This window comes from Callospermophilus lateralis, unplaced genomic scaffold (assembly GCF_048772815.1).
Source record: "Callospermophilus lateralis isolate mCalLat2 unplaced genomic scaffold, mCalLat2.hap1 Scaffold_160, whole genome shotgun sequence".
Classification (NCBI taxonomy): Eukaryota; Metazoa; Chordata; class Mammalia; order Rodentia; family Sciuridae; genus Callospermophilus; species Callospermophilus lateralis.
This window is the reverse complement of record NW_027512699.1, coordinates 1,199,659-1,218,710: the sequence shown is the minus strand read 5'-3', so window position 1 is coordinate 1,218,710 and position 19,052 is coordinate 1,199,659.

Sequence of the window (19,052 nt, the reverse complement as noted above, 5' to 3'; positions counted from 1 at the left end):
AGTCCAGGCAAGTTCTGCAAGCAGTTCAAAGCAGAGGAATCCATCAATATGTCCATTTCCTCCCAAAGTAAATCGACTCCTTGATTGAGCATTACTTGTTGAGTTATTATTCATTGATGCATCAGTATATACAGTTTGTTGTGATAACCATCGAAGAAGCTGTAGTTTGGTTTTATCTTTGTCTTCACCGGCACTGGGATGAAGATAGGAATTCTGGCAATGATGCTAAAAAAAAATTATGTAACATTCCAACAGGTACTAAGAAAACAATTTTCTGAACAATTTACATTATCCTGAACAGAATTATTAAATATAATGAAAAGAAAAGGAGAAAGTAAACAAACAGATCTATTAACCTCCTTATTTGTACACATATTAAAACAATCCTCAACAGCTGTTTACCCAATTTAAATTAAACCATTAAAATCACGTGATTAAAAAAAATTCGGATCCATTTTTTCATGAGCACTCCTCATATATGACATATGGACATACACACACACAGACATACAACACCAAACACAAGTGTGCACACAAATGTACAACACATAAGACAATAGTAAAGGCCTTGTAGCTTTACACAGGTGAAATCTCCATTGCAATGTTTAAAACTCCACAGTCAAAAAATAAAACTGATCAGAAAAACATTAACCTAGGTCTGTATGAGCTCAAAAAATAAAATATGTTAGAGTCTATAAACAAGTCAGGATGGCGCCTGGCATTTTGCCAGAGGGAGTAGTTTGTGAAGTCATGCCAGTGAGCCATTAAGTGTGGTGATTCCTTATTGGTTGACTGCTGTATCTAGTTTATGTTAATTAAGATAAGCTGTGTGGAATGTATATATACCCCTCCTATCCTACTGAGAATGGACTTTACCATAAGGCAATGTAAATCACTTCAGCAGGAATTATGCCTTTCTGTAAATGTGGAGGTCTTTCTGAGAGTAGTAACACAAACTTCTCTTTAGTCAACATGCTCAGCTTCTTAAGTGGAAAAAACTAGAGCTCTGGGAAGAAAACCTGCCCAGTGTACTTGTTAGACTTGCTTCACAACTAGGTAGAAATGAATAGCTAGTAAACATAAGCATTTATTTTAGCCTGTTTTTCTTTTCTTCATGTCTTTGAGTTTTTCTTTTCATGTTATTTTGTAATAAATAAAGGCAATTGAGCAATTGGTAGTTGTGAGTTATCTCAAACTGAATAGTCCAGTTTGTCTCAAGGATGAAAACCAGTGGTAAACTGCATTTGTTCTTGAATACTTAAGTCGTTTTCTGCAACACACAGAAACATTCACACACACACACACACACACACACACACACACACACACACACAAAACCCAATGACAAGCTCTTACTGTTATAGATATTTTAACTTCTAGGCAATAACATTTAACCTATAAAACCTGTAAGAGAATTAGCTGTGACAATTTGAGATGCTCTTAGGCTGAGAAACATCATAAAATATCTCATTTGAACTTTTTATCATAACAACAGATTAATTAATTAATTAAATTGTTCAGGATATTGGCTTGTCAATTTTGACATGCTTAGTTATTGAGAATTACTTAGAATAACACCTTTGTAAAAGAAATTTGAAAACAGATAAATAAGATATACTTATGTTGCTTTACAAAATTAGATTTTAATTTTTTCAACAAAAATTCTTAGTTATATATCATCTTTGTTTACATTGTTTTGGTTATGAATAAAAGTTAATGTTAAAATCTGTGTATTAAATTTCATGTCTTCTATATGGTTTATGTAAAATCAATTTATTGCTATATGAGACAACATACACCATTAATTTTATAATTAAATACATTATACTATATTTTCAAAAATTATAAAATTCTTATTCCAGATGCACTCAAACTGATTGCATAGTACATTTTTTTCCCTGTGGCTAATAGCATTGCCTGTTTTATTTTACTTAATTTAATGCCTTCCATTGCATTGAAAATTCTTTTTACATTATTCTTTTTAAAGACTGTATAATAGTCCATTGTGTGTATATGCCATATTTTCTTCACCCACTTGCCATTCAAAAATACTTAGGGTGATTCTATTTCTAGTGCCACAATAAACATGAGAATACAGATATCTCTTTGATGTATGAATTTTATCTCTTTGGATGAATATATACTTAGTAGTAAATAGTTGGTTTGTGTAATATTTATGCTTTCAGCTTTTTGAAGGAACATCCTAATTGTTTTCTATCTTGTCTGTACTAATCTACATTCCCACCAAAACTGTATCAGGGTCCCTGTTTCTCTACCTCATCAAAAAGACTTTTTATCTTTTGTACTTTTGCTAATGCCATTCTGACAAGGATGAGGTACATCTCATTATAGTTCTGGCTTACATACTCTTTATGATTAACAATATTGAACATTTTTTTCATATACCAGCTAAACATTTTTATGTTGCATTTTGAGGAATTTCTATTTAATTCTATTTATCATATTTTAATTGGGTCGTGTACTGGGTTTGAGCTGATTTCCTTATATTTATCAATTATTAGTGGCATGTTTTGAAAATATTTTCTTCAAATCAATTAATAAGTTGTCTCCTGTTGATTGTTTCATTTGTTGTGCAATTGATTTTTTTAAATATATTTTATTATTTATTTATTTATTTATTTATTATTTTTTATTTGGTGATGAGGATCAAACCCAGTGCCTCACTCTTGATAGGAAGCACTCTACCACCAAGCTACAACTCCATCCCTCAAATGATTTTTAATTGTATGTAAGTCTATTTTTTTTATTTTTGCTTTGCTTCATGTTCATATACATAATGTATTTATATATATATATATATAAATCATTGCTTAGAAAATCTCTTGGAGAAATTCCTCTGCTTTCTTCATATAGTTTTACATTTTCAGGTCTTTCATTGAAAACATTGATCAATTTAAAACATTGAGTTGATTTTTGTACTGGATGTGATATGAAGTTCCAATTCTATTATTTTGCATGTAAATTTCCAGTTTTCCCAAAGCGATTCACTAAAAAGACTCATCTATTCCCATTTTCCATTCTTGGTACCTTTGTTTAAAATCCATTGACCATAAATGTGTAGATTCATTTCTGGGTCCTCTCTTCTGTTCCATTGATCTATGTGTCTATTTTTTTTTTTTTTTTTTGTAGTATCATCAGTATTTGCGTTTTTCAGGCTCTGGTCCAAATGGCTAATAATAACAAATTTCTATGAGAAGTGAAGGGAAATTTTCTTAATTTCCTTTTTGTGGTAAAGGAAAAGACTACATGCAAAGACATCCTAATCTAAAGTAATGAGAAGAGGCAGTATCATATTGCAATAAATTTTTAATGAAATAACCTAAGAAATATTTCAGAAACATTTTTAAATATTAGAGAACAGAATCTTTGTCTTCTTCAAAAAAGACACACTCCAAATTAATCATTTTACCTTGCATTTAGAGATATAGCTGTCTGCAGGAATTATTAACTCAAGAACAAAGAGTTATAGTCTTTTATAGTCTAAAATGATGACCATCTATTTCTGACACAATTCATAGAATAACTAGAGTTTGATTTTCAATTTGTATATTAATATAACAGGTTCTACATTATTTTATATCTTTGGAGGTATTTCAAGGAAGTTTATACTTAGAAATGATAAAATGCCAGTTTCACCATTTTTAAAATATTCTCATTAACATATATATAATTTTTTAACTGGAAATTTAATGTTATGCTAAACTGTGACTGTAGAAAACCCCAATATAATTACAAGTAGAAAAATTCAACATTAAACATGTGAGTGAAATAGCTAAACATTTTTATAGTGAAGAGCTAAGAAAATATTTTATTAAAGAAATTTTAAAAGTGTGAAAATTTTAGATGAGTAATTCAGATTAGAATTGCTGACAGCATTGCCCAAACTGGGAAAGTCAAAGTTTTCTCTATTTTAGTATAGATAGAATTTTCTTCTTGTGTAATAGTGAAACAAAATATGTAAAGATATTCATTTCACATGACTAGAATAAGCTGTCAATGTTCTGGTACCCATGATTGAAAACATTTTGGACCTTAGTATTCTAAATTCCCTGATATTTAATTATTTAATTCCAATATATTTAAAAGGCAGTGGAAGTGGCAAAGAAACCAGTAAGCCTCTGAACTTTGGATTGTCTTTAGAACTTATAATTTTGCTACAAAAACAAATACTGTTCTAATTACAGGCCCAGTCTTGTGGATGTGCATGATGGTGAGATTCAATGTGGCCTGTTCATATATGCACATAGGAAGTTTCTATAGGCTTCATTTTACTGTCTTTGCCATCTCCACCACCCCTCCCTTCCCTTCATTCCTCTTTGTCTAATCCACTAAACTTCTATTCTTCCTTTGCCGTCCCCCACCTGGTTATGTGTTAGCATTCACATATCAGAGAGAACTTTCGACCTTTGGTTTTAAAGCATTAGTTTATTTCATTTATCATGAGTTTCCAGATCCATCCATTTTTCTGGTGAATGTCATAAGTTCATTCTTCTTTTTAGCTGAGTATCATTTGACTGTGTATACATTAAGCTTGTATAAATATGTCAAACTGTATTCTATTGCATTATATAACTAAAAAGAACAAATAAAAAGAAATAAATACTGTTTATTTTTGTGTGGAAAAAAAATGCTTTTTCTATTTAGTCTGTGTTTGGAGCAGTTCTCAGTTATAAACTTCTCAGAGTAAAGCATTCGAGTAATATCTGAATATACATTTTTTGTAGAAGGACCTTACAAAGTCACATACTCATATAAATGAACTTTAAAATGTCTTCCTGAACTAAATTCTGTTTTTATCATGGGAGGTGAATGTAATCAAGTAAATGGTTTTATAACACCCAATTTTTTTCTTGCAGTTAACAGATATTTAAGTTTCCAACCTTTGCTTGAAATTCTGTAATATCTGAATATTATGTATGATAGAATTTCATGCTATTTTTCATTGACTATGTATTCTAGTCAGGGATGAAGATTAAAAAGTAAAAATAAGCGTTTGCAGTTATGGCAATTACAATAATTGAATGAAAGAATAAGAGGTAGAAATGAGAAAAATATGGGGAATATAACAAACCAATATAGGAACGGTGGTTCTAATTGAAATCTCTCAACAGAGGTAACATTTAAGTTGATAGGCAGTGGAAAGCCCATTAGAGTGAAAGGAGAGCCTTCTAGGAAGTAAAAATGAATGCACTTTGTCCCTATGCTTGGAGAGAGTTTGACATGACTAAAGAATTTGATGATTCATTTGGGATACTGGAGGGTTGAGGAGGACAACCATGAAAAATTAAAATGAAAATTAGATTATAGTGAAATTATGGAATGGTTTGGCCAACCAAAAACAGAATTTTTAAATTGAAACAGAAAAGCATTAAAAGGTTTTTATGGAGATGTTAACGTGATCTAATGTACATTTTAATGACACTTTTGCTGGTCTGCGGAGTAGATGTCTGAGGTACCAAGGAAAATTTTAGAACACTAACATAAGATATTTTGATCTTTTCTAAGATAATAGCACTAGAAGTTGAAATACCTTGAAGTAAATATTTTGTACATTTGAGAAATTAATCATTAATGAATTACATTTGAAAACAACATCAGAAAACAGTCAACAATCTCTTTATAAATGTATCGCATATTTCTAAATAACTGTAAGAGAGCATTTTGAATGTTCTAACGATGAAGCAATGATAAATATTTGAGGTGATGGATTTGCTAATTACCTTGATTTGACCATTACACATTTTACCAGTATCAAAATACCATACAGTACCCCACAAAATATGCACAAATTATGTATATCAATTATTTTTTAAAATTATAATCTTTAAAATTCTGGTATAAATAATTGAACAGATAATGGTCCCATTTCTGTCCATGGCTAGTGTGCGCATACCTCTATGTTTTCCTGTGAATTTACACATGGTCTCTCTGAAGTGTTTCAGTTTAGAAAGCAGAATATGAGGTTCATTTGGCTTTTGAGGACTTGTAGGTGCTAGCTAGCGTTGTACATCATTGAGATATATGAACATATTCAAATAAGGTTTTTGAATATCACAAATTTGAATACATTTTCAAGTAGGAATGTAGATGTCAGATGGATTGTTTGAGCTGAATCTTTTGATCAAATTTTGAAAGTGCTTGGGACCTATTTATTACCCTTTGTGTAAATGAAAAGTGATGCTCAAGCCTAACCAGCCTTATGAAACCCTTGGGATGTACCATTTTTTTTAATGTACATTTCATATTCTCTCATATTATGGCTATTTTGTGAACTTTGTCTTGTTGGAAAAAAAATCATAGACAATCACTCTATTTTCTTCTTTCCCTATGCTGGCAAGACATGATTTAAAACTTATACAATTCTGAATTTTCAAATGTATCTCAAAATCTTAATTTTAATTCATTTTAGTTTAAATTTTATTAAATTGATTTTAAAATGGAGGTAAAATACAGATACTGAGAATAAGTTCCAAACTCTTAAAACCCATATATGCATGTCTAAGAAATATACCTCAAATAATCTAAAATATATATTTCATATAAAAAATCTCACCAAGTAGAGAAAAAGAGATCATAATGAAACTTCTGAAATTTTAGTATTCTTAATGCTAGAAAGGATATAAGAAACTCAAGAAATCTGCATATTGTACACTTGTATTTCTGGACAAATTATAAGCTTTCTAAGTGCAACTGTATGCTATAACTCTGTCAAACATAGCTGGATTTCCAAGCCATGTTTTGAAATTACAACTACTCCAGCCCTAATGAAATGGCTACTCTGCATCTGCTGATTTTCAAACAAGCTTTTACCACCATAGGTGACCCAATATTAAACATATAGACTATAAGAACAAAACTTCACAGTCTTTAAAATGATAATGTAAAACTTCTTATCAAGAGGAGATTCCAACAGTGTAATCACAAAAGTGTGCAAGAGAGGTGGAATAGTTGGAAAAGAAACAGTGGTTTTCTGGAACCAGCCAAGAGTAGCTTGGAAGTGCTAGTTATGCATATTAGTCCTAATAAATCAGTAACTTTATCTAAACTTTTTAAGTGACTTTATGTAATGTGTCTAATGTCACCAGTCAGAGCTGCTCCTAGTTTCTCAATACTACTTTTGATGAGTCACTTACCAGAGCAACCACTAGAAATATATTGCTCTATCTCATAACAAAACAGAGTTATCTCTTAGATTGCATGCTGCAGTCCGGCTGCAGCAAAATAACCTGGGGGTGACGAGGAACTAGTGAAGGTTGATACAGCAGGAGTGGGAGCCGTTTATTGTAGGACAGGAGGGGTATATATACATTCCATAGATCTTATTTTAATTAACATAAACTAGATACAGCAGTCAACCAATAAGGAATCTCCATACTTAATGGCTCCCTGGTGCTACTTCAAAAACCACTCCCTCTGGCAAAATGGCAGGCGCCATCTTGATTTGTTTACAGACCCTAACAATTGCATATAGTCAAAAGAATAACTAGAATATTTCATATCTTTGGAAAATACAAACTTGTATCATATAGGTTATTGCTAATAAGTATCTAGTTGCAATGGTAAGTTGCAATGTTTGATTAAGACATGGCATCATATAATTGGACACTGTGTAATATTTACATTTCCAGGCAAACTACACAAGGATGAAAGAAAAAGCAAAATGTTAGGATTTTCAACAAGCATAGTGACTAAAATTTATCTACACTTTATTAACAGAAATAAACAGAATCATTAAAATAGTTTTGAAGTGCTGAACACTGATATAATCAATCATGGAAGAGAGCTTCGATCTTGGGGAAAAAGTAATCAGGCTTACACTCTCCTGAGGCAAGACCTATGTAGACTGTGGTTTAGTAAATGAAAATGAGCAGAGTAAAAGTGATATATGTTTGACAAGCTTTCAGAAACTTGAATTAAAACCTCAATTTCACCTAAATATCAAATTGTCTTTAAATTTTCTTAGCTCATCTCCCTGTGGCTTGTAGCAACTTACAAGAAATATAATATGTTATTATTAAACAATATAAAATGCAATTCAGACAAATACTTTGCAATTGAAGTGATTCAGTGTTTGGAGATGGATTTATGGAAACATATGAAATGTAATTTATTGTCTTGTAATAGAATAAAACATTCATAAATTTACTCAGATTTGCCCTTAAGAATTGTGGGGGGTGGGAATATCTCCTTGTGAAATTGTAACTCATAGCATACACATTATTTTTTAAATTAAATTAATAAAACATTAGAAATATATTTTCAATTTTTAAATCTAGAGTGTGTATAGAGAAAAAATTATTCTCTTCTGATACGTTAATATGCTCTCCAAATTATACAATTTTATTCCCAAATAGTTTGATTCACAATTTAAAAAAATCTCATAAATAACAATAAATGATATGTTTAACAACATGAAACATTAACATCTTACTATTAGCCATCAATTAGCAAAAAACTTTTAGAAAATAATTTTGTTTTAAAAAGTGTCATGAAACAATGCATATAGTTTAATCTTAGTAAAATTCCTTTTGGTGTCACACTAAATTGTCTTTCACTGGAAATTAACCTCTTCCTAGAAATACAATGACTACAATGTGTTTATGAGGTAACCTTTTATCCTTAACCAAAATATTCATTTAGAAATCAAAGAGATCTGTTCTACCTGTTTATTATACTAGGCTTATTTGAAGAGTAATATAAGTAGATTAGTCTTATAAAAACCATATCATGTAGATTACAGCTAATAAGTATCCCATAGCAATGATAACTTTGAAATGTTTAATGAAGACATATTATTGCACAATTAAACATAGATTAATGGGAATTTTAAGATTTCCAAAATATTTAGCCAATGAAAAAAATAGAAAGCAAAATTGGAGTTATATTATATCTACTTATAGATTTGCCCAACATGAAGAAAAGGAAATAACCCATCCTCTACAATCTAGCTTACTTTATATTTGACGTGCCCACCTCATTTCTTGATTTTAAGGATGACTGAGATAGCTAAAATTTACCTCCAAGTTCTGAAGACAAAGCAGTGAGGGGATTGTGTAATATTTAGGAGTACTAAGAGACTACTTCTGAAATTAAACAGGACATATTCCTCAGATCAACCCTCATCTGGTCAGTTCAAATTATATGAGGAGAAGTCTCCAAATAAAAATCATGTAATTAACTATTCACATACGTTTGAAGAAAAGGGGGAGACAGAGTTTTCCTAGACCATCTGCAGGGTTCAGGTTTCATATGATTGCCAAGGCCAGGCCAATTAAAGAATCTAAAATATATTACTCTAGGATATTCAACATAAATACTTCCTTTGTTCATTTATTTACATATTCAACAGTATTTATTGAGCAATATTTATATGTTTGTCATTGTTTAGATACAAAAGAAATTTACAGGATATGTTTTTCCTTCAAGAATTTAAAGTCAATGTTACTTAACAAGGTTCAACATTCCATCTTCTTAATTATTTGGCAAAGGAAACATGGACAATTTACACAGCAAAGTAGAAAACCCTAAAGGTTACTATAAGTAACCCTAAAGTTACTATAATACTTTGTTATATGGATTTCCTAGTAAGTATAATTTATCCCTATCCAAAAAGAAATTATATTTTAAAATTCCTTCTTTTATACGAAAAGAATATTACTATAAACTAGAGAATGACATTACTTTTTTTTTTTTGAAATTCAGGTAAAATTAATTTGAGCTTTTACTTAACACTCCAGAGATCTGTTTGGGAGTTGGATGGTAGAGCTGACACTTGACCCAGTAACCTCAGATTTCAATTCCAAGGTTTATAGAAATACAGTTACTTTTGTATATTGTTTTTTGCCTTCACTCTCTTCTTTCTGTGCCATGCTGCTCACAGCATATTTTCTTTTTATATACCCCAACCTCCATTTCCTATTGAAATTATTTCCAATAAAGCAAATTAAAGGACAAATACAGACCCATACTCCCTTGCAACTGCCATCTGAACCAATAATTGGTGAAAATATGTGAATCGACTAGGATTTATGGTAAGAGTACATAGAATTAAACATGGTTATAAAAGATCATGGTATAAAAATTGGTCTGATACTTATCAACTGTTTTAGACAAGCCATCTTAACTTAATAGTTTGGTGACAAACAATATGAAACCTATTATTAGAAGCTGTTAAAATGGTGTTGTTTACTATACAGTGTTCACTCACTGCATAAAGTTATTAAACTTTATTTAATATTTAAAGATATTTCATCTGTGATGCTTTGGAAAAGAGAAAAATAATTGATGGTATGTTCCATCTTACTAACATGGCATAGTCTCACAATGTCTGAAACAAAAATCAGGAAAGCTATTTGAATCACATATTTTCAGCTCATAACTGTGCTCTTCTGGACAGCAGAGACAGAAAAATAAATCTGTGTGTCTCAATGAGTTCATAACTGAATCAGGGATACTAATTACAATTGTATTGGAGGGAAGAGCTATTAGTAGTCTGCATAAAGAATAATGGATATTAATATGTAAGTTTATCAGTCCTAAATGAAAAGTATAATTGATTTTGTGGGTCTCCATGAATGATTCCGATTCACTGATATTTACACTTATTTTTCCTGTAGTGGACAGTATACTTCCTGCACCAGAGCACATGGTAGGGTTTGATTTTGCTAACTTATTTGTGGCCAAGCGACCTACATTGCCAAAGCAGTGTGAACACACAGGCTAGTGTTATAGCTCAGTGGTAGAGTGCTTGCCTGCAAACGTGAAAGCGCTAGGTTTGATTCAAAGCATCACATTAAAATAAATAAATGAAATAGAGGTACTGTGACCATTTACAAATAAAAACAAATTAAATGTGAATAAAATTATATATGAAATTTATTGGTAAAAATTATTTTATCTAGCATGTGACTCATCATTCATTCCCCTTGGAGACCACACTTTTCAAAAAGAACAGAAATTTTATTTTTCATTGTTATGGAAACTAGAAAACCAAGACCAAATTGTTGAAAAGTTCAGTGTCTGGTGTGGGTATCATCTCTTCTCTCTTTCTCTCTCTCTCTCTCTGTTTTCTTTTTTTTTTACCTTAAAATGCCATGATTTTATTCTCTTTTAATGCTAAGTAATATTTCACTGTGTATATATAACATAGATTCATTATCCACTCATCTACTGAAGGACACCTAGGTTGGTTCCACAGTTTAGTTATTGTAAGTTGTGCTACCATAAACATTGATGTGGCTGCATTACTATAGTATACTAATTTTAGTCCTTTGGGTATAAACCTGAGGAGTGGGATAAGTGCATCAAATGGTGGTTCCATTCCAAGTTTTCTAAGGGATCTCCATGCTGCTTTCCAGAGTGGTTGCATCAATTTGTGTGCCACCAGCAATGTATGAGTGTACCTTTTTTTCCATATCCTCATCAACACTTATTGTTGCTTGTAATTTTTTCCCTTTATTTATTTATTTGGTTGTTTATTCTAATCAGTTATACATGACAATAAAAGCTCTTCCTTTCATTGTACACAAATGAAATTTTTCATTTCTCTGGTTGTGTGTGAAGTAGAATTACACCATTTGTGCAATCATACATGTACCTAAGGTAATGATGTTCATCTCATTACTTCATTGCCCTCTTTCCTACCACTTTGTCCCCTTCCCTTTGCCACTTCCAAAGTTCCTCCACTTACTCCATGCACACCGTCCCCATATGGACCCACTTATCAGAGAAAACATTTGGCCTCTGTTTTTTTGTTTTGTTTTGAGATTAGCTTATTTTGTTTGGCAGGATATTCTCCAACACCATCTATTTATCTACAAATGCCATACTTTTTTTTCTCTTTTAATGCTGAGTAATATTCCATTGTGTATACATACCACAGTTGCTTTTTTGATGAGGATGTGGGGAAAAAGTCACACTCAATTTCTCTTAAGATGAATAAGAGTGTATCTTGCATGAGTATGAGTGTAGCCTTGCTGCTGCATCCTCTGGAAGAACGGACCCTATGGGTGTGTATGTATATATACACACCCATAGGGCTGTGGATGTGGCTTAGTCATTAAGTGCCCCTGAGTTCAATATTTGGTATGCCCCCCAATTTAAAGGCCCTAATCCTCCCAATGGAGGCAGAGCCCTCAATCCTCCTAAAGTTTTCACCTGTGATACTGTTGCATGTTATTTTAACATAAATTTTGCAAAGGGCACAAACATTTAAGCCATATTACCCATGTTCCTGTTAAGCTCTTATACCTGGGTCCCTTAGTCACTTCATTAGTTTGCTAGGGGTTTCAAAACAAAATATCATCTCGGGTCACTTTATAAATTAGCAATTTATTTTTCTCATGATTATGGGATAAAAAGCCAAGATTAAGGTTTTGGAAAGGTTTTTAAACTTTTTTTCTTTATAGATGTATATAATAGTGAAATGTATTTTAACATATTATACATGCATAGATACATAAAATAAGTATAACTTGTTCCAGTTAGGATACCATGATTGTGGTTGTATATGATGTGGAATCACGTTGGTTGTATATTCATATATAAGGATAGGAATATATGTCTGATTCATTCTACTGTCTTTTCTATCCCCATTTTTTTTCATTTTTTTCTTTTCTGAGGCCTCTCTTTTTGCCTTGAATATGATGCATTCTCACCACCTTTCACATGATCCTTCTTTTGATCCCACAAACTGCTGGTGTGTCTTCTTTCTCTGATAGGGACACCAGACATACTGGATTAGGGTCCACCTGACATACTGGATTAGGGTCCACCCATATGACCTAATTTAACCTTACTCACCTCTCTACAGTCTTTGTATTTTAAGTACAGTCACCTTCTAAAGTTTACTGGCATTTACTCTTCTAATATATTAATTTTGAGGGGACACAATTTAGTTTATAAAATTCTCTATGGTGGTCAGAGTTTTTCTGCCAATCCATAATAGATTAGCATCATATGAGGGATAAATAGTTATGCCAAATCAAAAAATATAGGTTTTTACGGTTGCTTTTTAGCAACAATTTCAAGTAGCCCATTTTCCCATTTAGAATATAGTATTTGGAAATCTGGTGGTGTTGTTTCCAAAAGTTTTAACTTTGGGTTTGTAGTCTTTTCAGGCACCAAAAAGCTAGATTTAAAACCTAAGAAGATGAAGATCTTTTGGTACATATTGAAAAATATTTTGTAGCACTTCTATATTTCAAAAATTATTTTGGATAGCAGATGATTTTGGTGAATTTTATCCATGTTTGTTTAGTAAAAGCATGGTTTGTGGTGGAGAAAAGCTGCTCAAGTCAAGGCAGGTGAGGGGGCTGGGGAGGTGGTGGGGGTGGGGAAGAGGTGTTCAGGCCTTGATATAGTTACCAAGGGCAACTGTACCTACCGTCTATTTCCTCCAACCATGCTACAACTCCCTACAGCTTCTACCACTTTCTACTAATTCATTCAATTATCAAAGGAATGATGCATTGGTGAGATCAGAACCCTCATTGTCCCATCACTTCCCCCAAAGCCCCACCTCTGACCATTTAAGCACTGGGAACAAAATCTTCAATATATGAACACTTCTGGGACATTCCAGATCCAAACCATTACAGTATCTAAAAAGGATAATAGAAAAAGAAGAATTCAATTGAGTGTGGAGATAGTAGTCGTGATTAAAAGTATGTAGAAACTATAGTGAATGTTACTTTTGTGTTTGACTCCATGACCAAGCAACGTTGTGTTTTGACATTATTTGGGAGAGAGTAAGTACACTTTTCACACAGAAAGTCATGTAATAAATTTTGATGGTAGATTATCAATCTGTGGTAGACATTTGGCACCTCCTAATTACCTTCTTTTAAGCATTTTGTTGGTAATCTCATTTATTACTGGATACATATACAAAGAAGTGAATCAAAGAGATATCTGTACTACTATATTTTTTGCAATAGTATTCATAATAGCCAAGATATGGAATTAATCTAAGTGTCCATCAAGAGATGAATGAATAAAGAAAAATGTTGGTATATATAAGTTGTGAAATACAACTCAGTCATAAAACTTACGTCCTGTCATTTCTGACAACATGAGTTAATACAGAGGACATTATGTCACGTGAAATAAGTCAGACACAGAAAGATAAATATGTCCTTGCTTACATGTGGAAATTAAGACATGTGTTCTCAAAGAAGGAGAGTGTCCTGTCATGGTTACCTGTGACTAGAAACTGGCGAAAATGGGATTAGAAAGATGTGGTAAAAGGATATATCATTTGAGTTAGACATGAGAGAAAGTTTGAAACATATGTTGTTCAGCATGATAACTAGAGTAATAATATATAATTGAGAAATTTTAAGAAAGGGAATGAGAATGTTCTCATAAGAAAATGTTAGCTATGTGAAGTAACACATAATATTAATTAGGTTTAGCACACCCACAGTTTATATATATTTTGCAACATCATGTTTTACAGAGTGAATACATGATTTTATATGTCAATAAAAATTGCCTATTGATATCAGATGTTCCATGTTTCTTTTAACCCAGGCTACTATTTCCTTTGATATCTCTTTTTACAATCTCTCAAATTTTGATGGTTCTTCTATATTTAAATCTGCTTAGCTCTATATGCCGATAGACAGCCTATAGTTTTCCCTGATAAAATCCCTATATTTTGCCTTATTTCTATTTCCTTACCTTCATATTTCTTCTCTTTATTCTCCTCTGTCTCTGTCTCTGTCCCTTTCTTTCTCCTTGTCACTGTAATTTTATTTGAAGGTATTGAGCACAGACACATACAAGCATATAAATGTTCTCTTTTTCATGAATCCTTTTAACATAATTGGAAAGAAACACCATGCACCACAAAGTGAGTTGTATCTTTCCTCTGAATGTTAGACTCTTATAATTTTTTCATAGTTGGTGTGGTAGGGACTTGCCCTTGATATAATACTTCCACAAGTCTTAATCTATTTTATAACTCAAAGTCACCTTATTTTGTATTTTGTATATCTGATTGAGATGAGAAGCAATTACTCTATCATTCTGGCAAGTAATTTTTTGTTCTATACTCTTTAAGTTGCTAATAAATAAAAATGGGTTCAGGGTATATGAGAACTTTAATATATTTACATTTTCTATAACTCTACACACATATAAAATTAAAATGTTTTTTATAATGTATATACAGGTGGACTATATAAAGAATTACATTGTGGAACTTAAAAGAAATGAATTTTTTTTCTTGGTAGTGTTGATTTATCTGATATTAATCTAACCACACCAAGTTTCTTACAGTTTGTGTGTCTTTGTTAAATTATTATCTGAGTTCTTTAAAATTAAAGCACTTCTCTTAATAAATACAAATGGACAGGTTTTTATATCTCAATTCATTGAAAGCAATTTTGCTTTTATCAGCTAACTGAATTTGGGGGTATTCACAGAAAATGTATTTAAATTTATTCACATACTTACCAATTCTCGAACATTTGGTATGTTCTCATATATCATAATTACTTTTGCATCATTACTCTTTGGTGTGATGGGATTTTCTTTTTTATAATTTAACAGTATCTGTTGAAGATAAATTGTTTCAGCTGTTTTTTGCAAATATTTCTTCTTCTCCTTCTCCTTCTCCTTCTTCTTCTTTTTTCCTAAATGATCCAAAGCAATTCTTCGTAGCTTTTATTTTTCTGAAAGCAGGATTTAGACAAGATTCAAACATTGTATTTGGAGGTTATGTGTTTGTTATTGCTGTTTGTTTTGTTGTTGTTGTTGTTGTTGTTGAATTTAACCAAGTAGAGCCTTCATATGTCTTTTCCCCTGACCAAGTGACATTTTGAAGAATCTTAGTCAGCTGTTTTGACAGCTTCAGTATTGTTCTACTCTTGAAGGCCAGTTTTGCAATATATCAAATTCTAACCTTACTGTTTTGTTCCTTCATTTCCTCCATTGTTCTATTTTTCTACAAAATTAATTGTCACTTTTATCATTGGTTTATGTAAACTCCCCTTTAACCCCATTTTTAAAATTCTGCATTTATTGCTGATTTTCAATAATTTGAGTAGGAGACATTCAAATATTATTTGCCTTTTATTTATCCTGATTAGAGATTATTAGTATTCATGAATCCATGAGTTGACATTTTAAACAAAACAAAAAGCTTTGTGCCAATAGTACTTCAAATAACTTTCTATAAATCTTTACTGAATATATTTTAGGTCTTGAATTATACAATGTTTGTTTGCTTTACATTACCCTAAATCTGACTGAGGTTACAGTTCTTTACTTAAATTTTGTTTCTTTACTCTATATTTTAACTTTCATAATTTCTACTCTTTTCTTAATTTTCACTTATCCTAACTTTTTGTTGTCTATTTGATAACAATTTCCATGTAGTAGATGCTTTACTTCAGGAACTGCATTGTCCTACAAGAATTTGGTTTTTTTGTGTGTGAATTTTTACATTCTTCCTGAAATGCACATCTACTTTAAATTGTATTATATATAAATTATGAAAATCTTTAACATATTATCCAATTTATTAATAGACCTTTTCTACTAATTCCAATCAATATCTCAGTAATTTATGGTTCTGCATCTATGAATATTAAAATCATTTTTTGCAGTTTTTTTCATTTCCATTAATTTTATTCTTTTGTACTGTCCATTGTTGATGCAAGAATGTTTAAATTCATTCAAATTGGCAACCACAATCAATTTATAAGTGGATCACCTTGATTTTGGGCTTTTCTAGGGAAAGCCTTTTTTAACATTTCTCTTGTAGTATGTAGACCTCATTTATAAAATATGGTCCTTATTCCTAAATCAGGGATATCTGATACATAATGGTAGTGCTGGGGATCAATCCCAGGTTATTATACATACTAAACTTCCACTCTGTCCCTGAGCTACACACTTAGGCCACCTGCCTGATATTTTAAAAGAAAACCTGCAGTGTCCAACACATCAGGATTTAAAGGATTCCCATGTGCACCTTTGTCCTTACAAATTTAATTTCTGTTAGACTCCTTCAAGTCCCAGACTGAACAAAAGCAATTTAATAGCCATGTATTGCAATAAAGCATATATACAGATCTGTGTTCTCTCTTGGGTTCTCTGCTTTCAGGTATTATCAAAGATGCTGGTTTTCAAAACTGACCACATAAGATTGTCATTTAGCACTTAAGCTATGGTCTCCATGTGCTTTATTGACTAGGGTGTGTCCTTAATGGGAAAATCAATGAAATGCAGCTCTAATGTGAAATGTTTCTCTTCTTTCAGAAGTGTTAATCTCTATTTTATTTCTGCCTTTCATCAACTTTCACTATCTTCAAGAAGTATATTATATTTCTTCAAGAAAAAAGGGTTCTAAGTATAGTATCATTATCATAATGATATTTTGTCTAAAATAAGCTGTTGTATCATTATTAAAATTGTAATTTTAAATGTTATAAACATTAATATTAAAATGATAAAACGATGAACTCTCATTGCCCATAATAAAATTTCAGTAATTATTATATTACCAATAGTGTTTTGTCTACTCCATCAACAATACACACATTTATATTGTTAATTTTTCTAGATTTTCTCAAATAAATTCACCAAAATTATATATTTAACTTGAATACATTTACCACTTATTTCTAAATCATGAAGACACTTTTTAATTTAGACATATTATAATCATTTCTAAAATTAATTTAAAACATCCAATATTCCGTTCATTCATACATTTCCTGATGTGGCTTAAAAAATGTTTTATAATTGTATTGTTTGAATGTGAATTTTAACTAGATCTAACTTTGCCACTTTTAATGGATTCTCTCTCTTCTAATTGTGTGTGTGTGTGTGTGTGTGTGTGTGTGTGTGTGTGTGTAAGCAAACTATCAGATGTTAGAGACCATTAACTGAATGCAAACATCTCTTTGATTTATAAAATCCAGGTATCTGAGAGAGAGTAATAATTTGGGATTTTGAAGCTTGAGCTTTTAATATCAAGAGCAAGATTCAGAAACTGAAGTGTATGAAGTTTCTATGGAGGATGATGAAATAAAGGACAATTAATGGTGACATTAGACTTTGTTATGAGGTAAAGATTTGCACACAGGAAAAGAGACATGATAATTGAAGTCCCATGTATTTTAAGGGAAATTAAGACCACTTTGTGTTTTGATACTCAGAGTTTACTTGAGGAAATCCAAAAGCTCATTAGGTGTTTCACACAAATATGGTGTTGACATCATAGATTAAAACATAGTTATAAATAATGCATTTGGATTGATCAGCAGAAGAATAGTCTTACAGTGTTTAACACCCCATCATAGAGAAGATTGTTCATGAATGTTACATATTTAGTCAAAATAGACAAAAGTATGGTATTGGATCCAAGAAGGATAGGGTTAAGATGAGAAATGTGCAATTATTTAGATTTCCTGAGGAAGGCTATGGCAGGTGTCACAGATATCTGTCACATAAGGCATAAAATGCAAAGGATTGTTCAAAAATACCAGCCTAAACAAAAGCTCAGAAAGGATAAAAAATGATAGTTGAAAAATATCTGCCTTCTCTTGAATCAGGAATTATGTAACTACCAGTACTGGACTGATATATAGGTAATAGCATGAAAGTACAATGGAGAATGTATATAATCCTAAACAATGATTGGAAATCCTAAAATAAATACAGATTGAATTTCTCAGAACTCTAAAATCAGTGGAAATAGTACCTCCAAAGCTGAATGGATTTCAATTATGAAGAAATAAAATGAGTTTACTCAGAATCCACCCAAGTTTATGATTACCAGGATTAAAAAAATGATTAATATTATTTGAAGAAAATCTGATTTCATATTTAAAATTAAACAAATATCTCTTCATTAATGATGTATAATATATCTATTTTAACTAGAACAGGAGACATAATATGTATATAGACTAATGCAATAATGGAATGTTTGGATACATGTATACATTATGGAATGCTTATGGAAATTTAACCATATCTCCCTAAGCATTTATAATTTCTTTATGCTAAAACTCAAA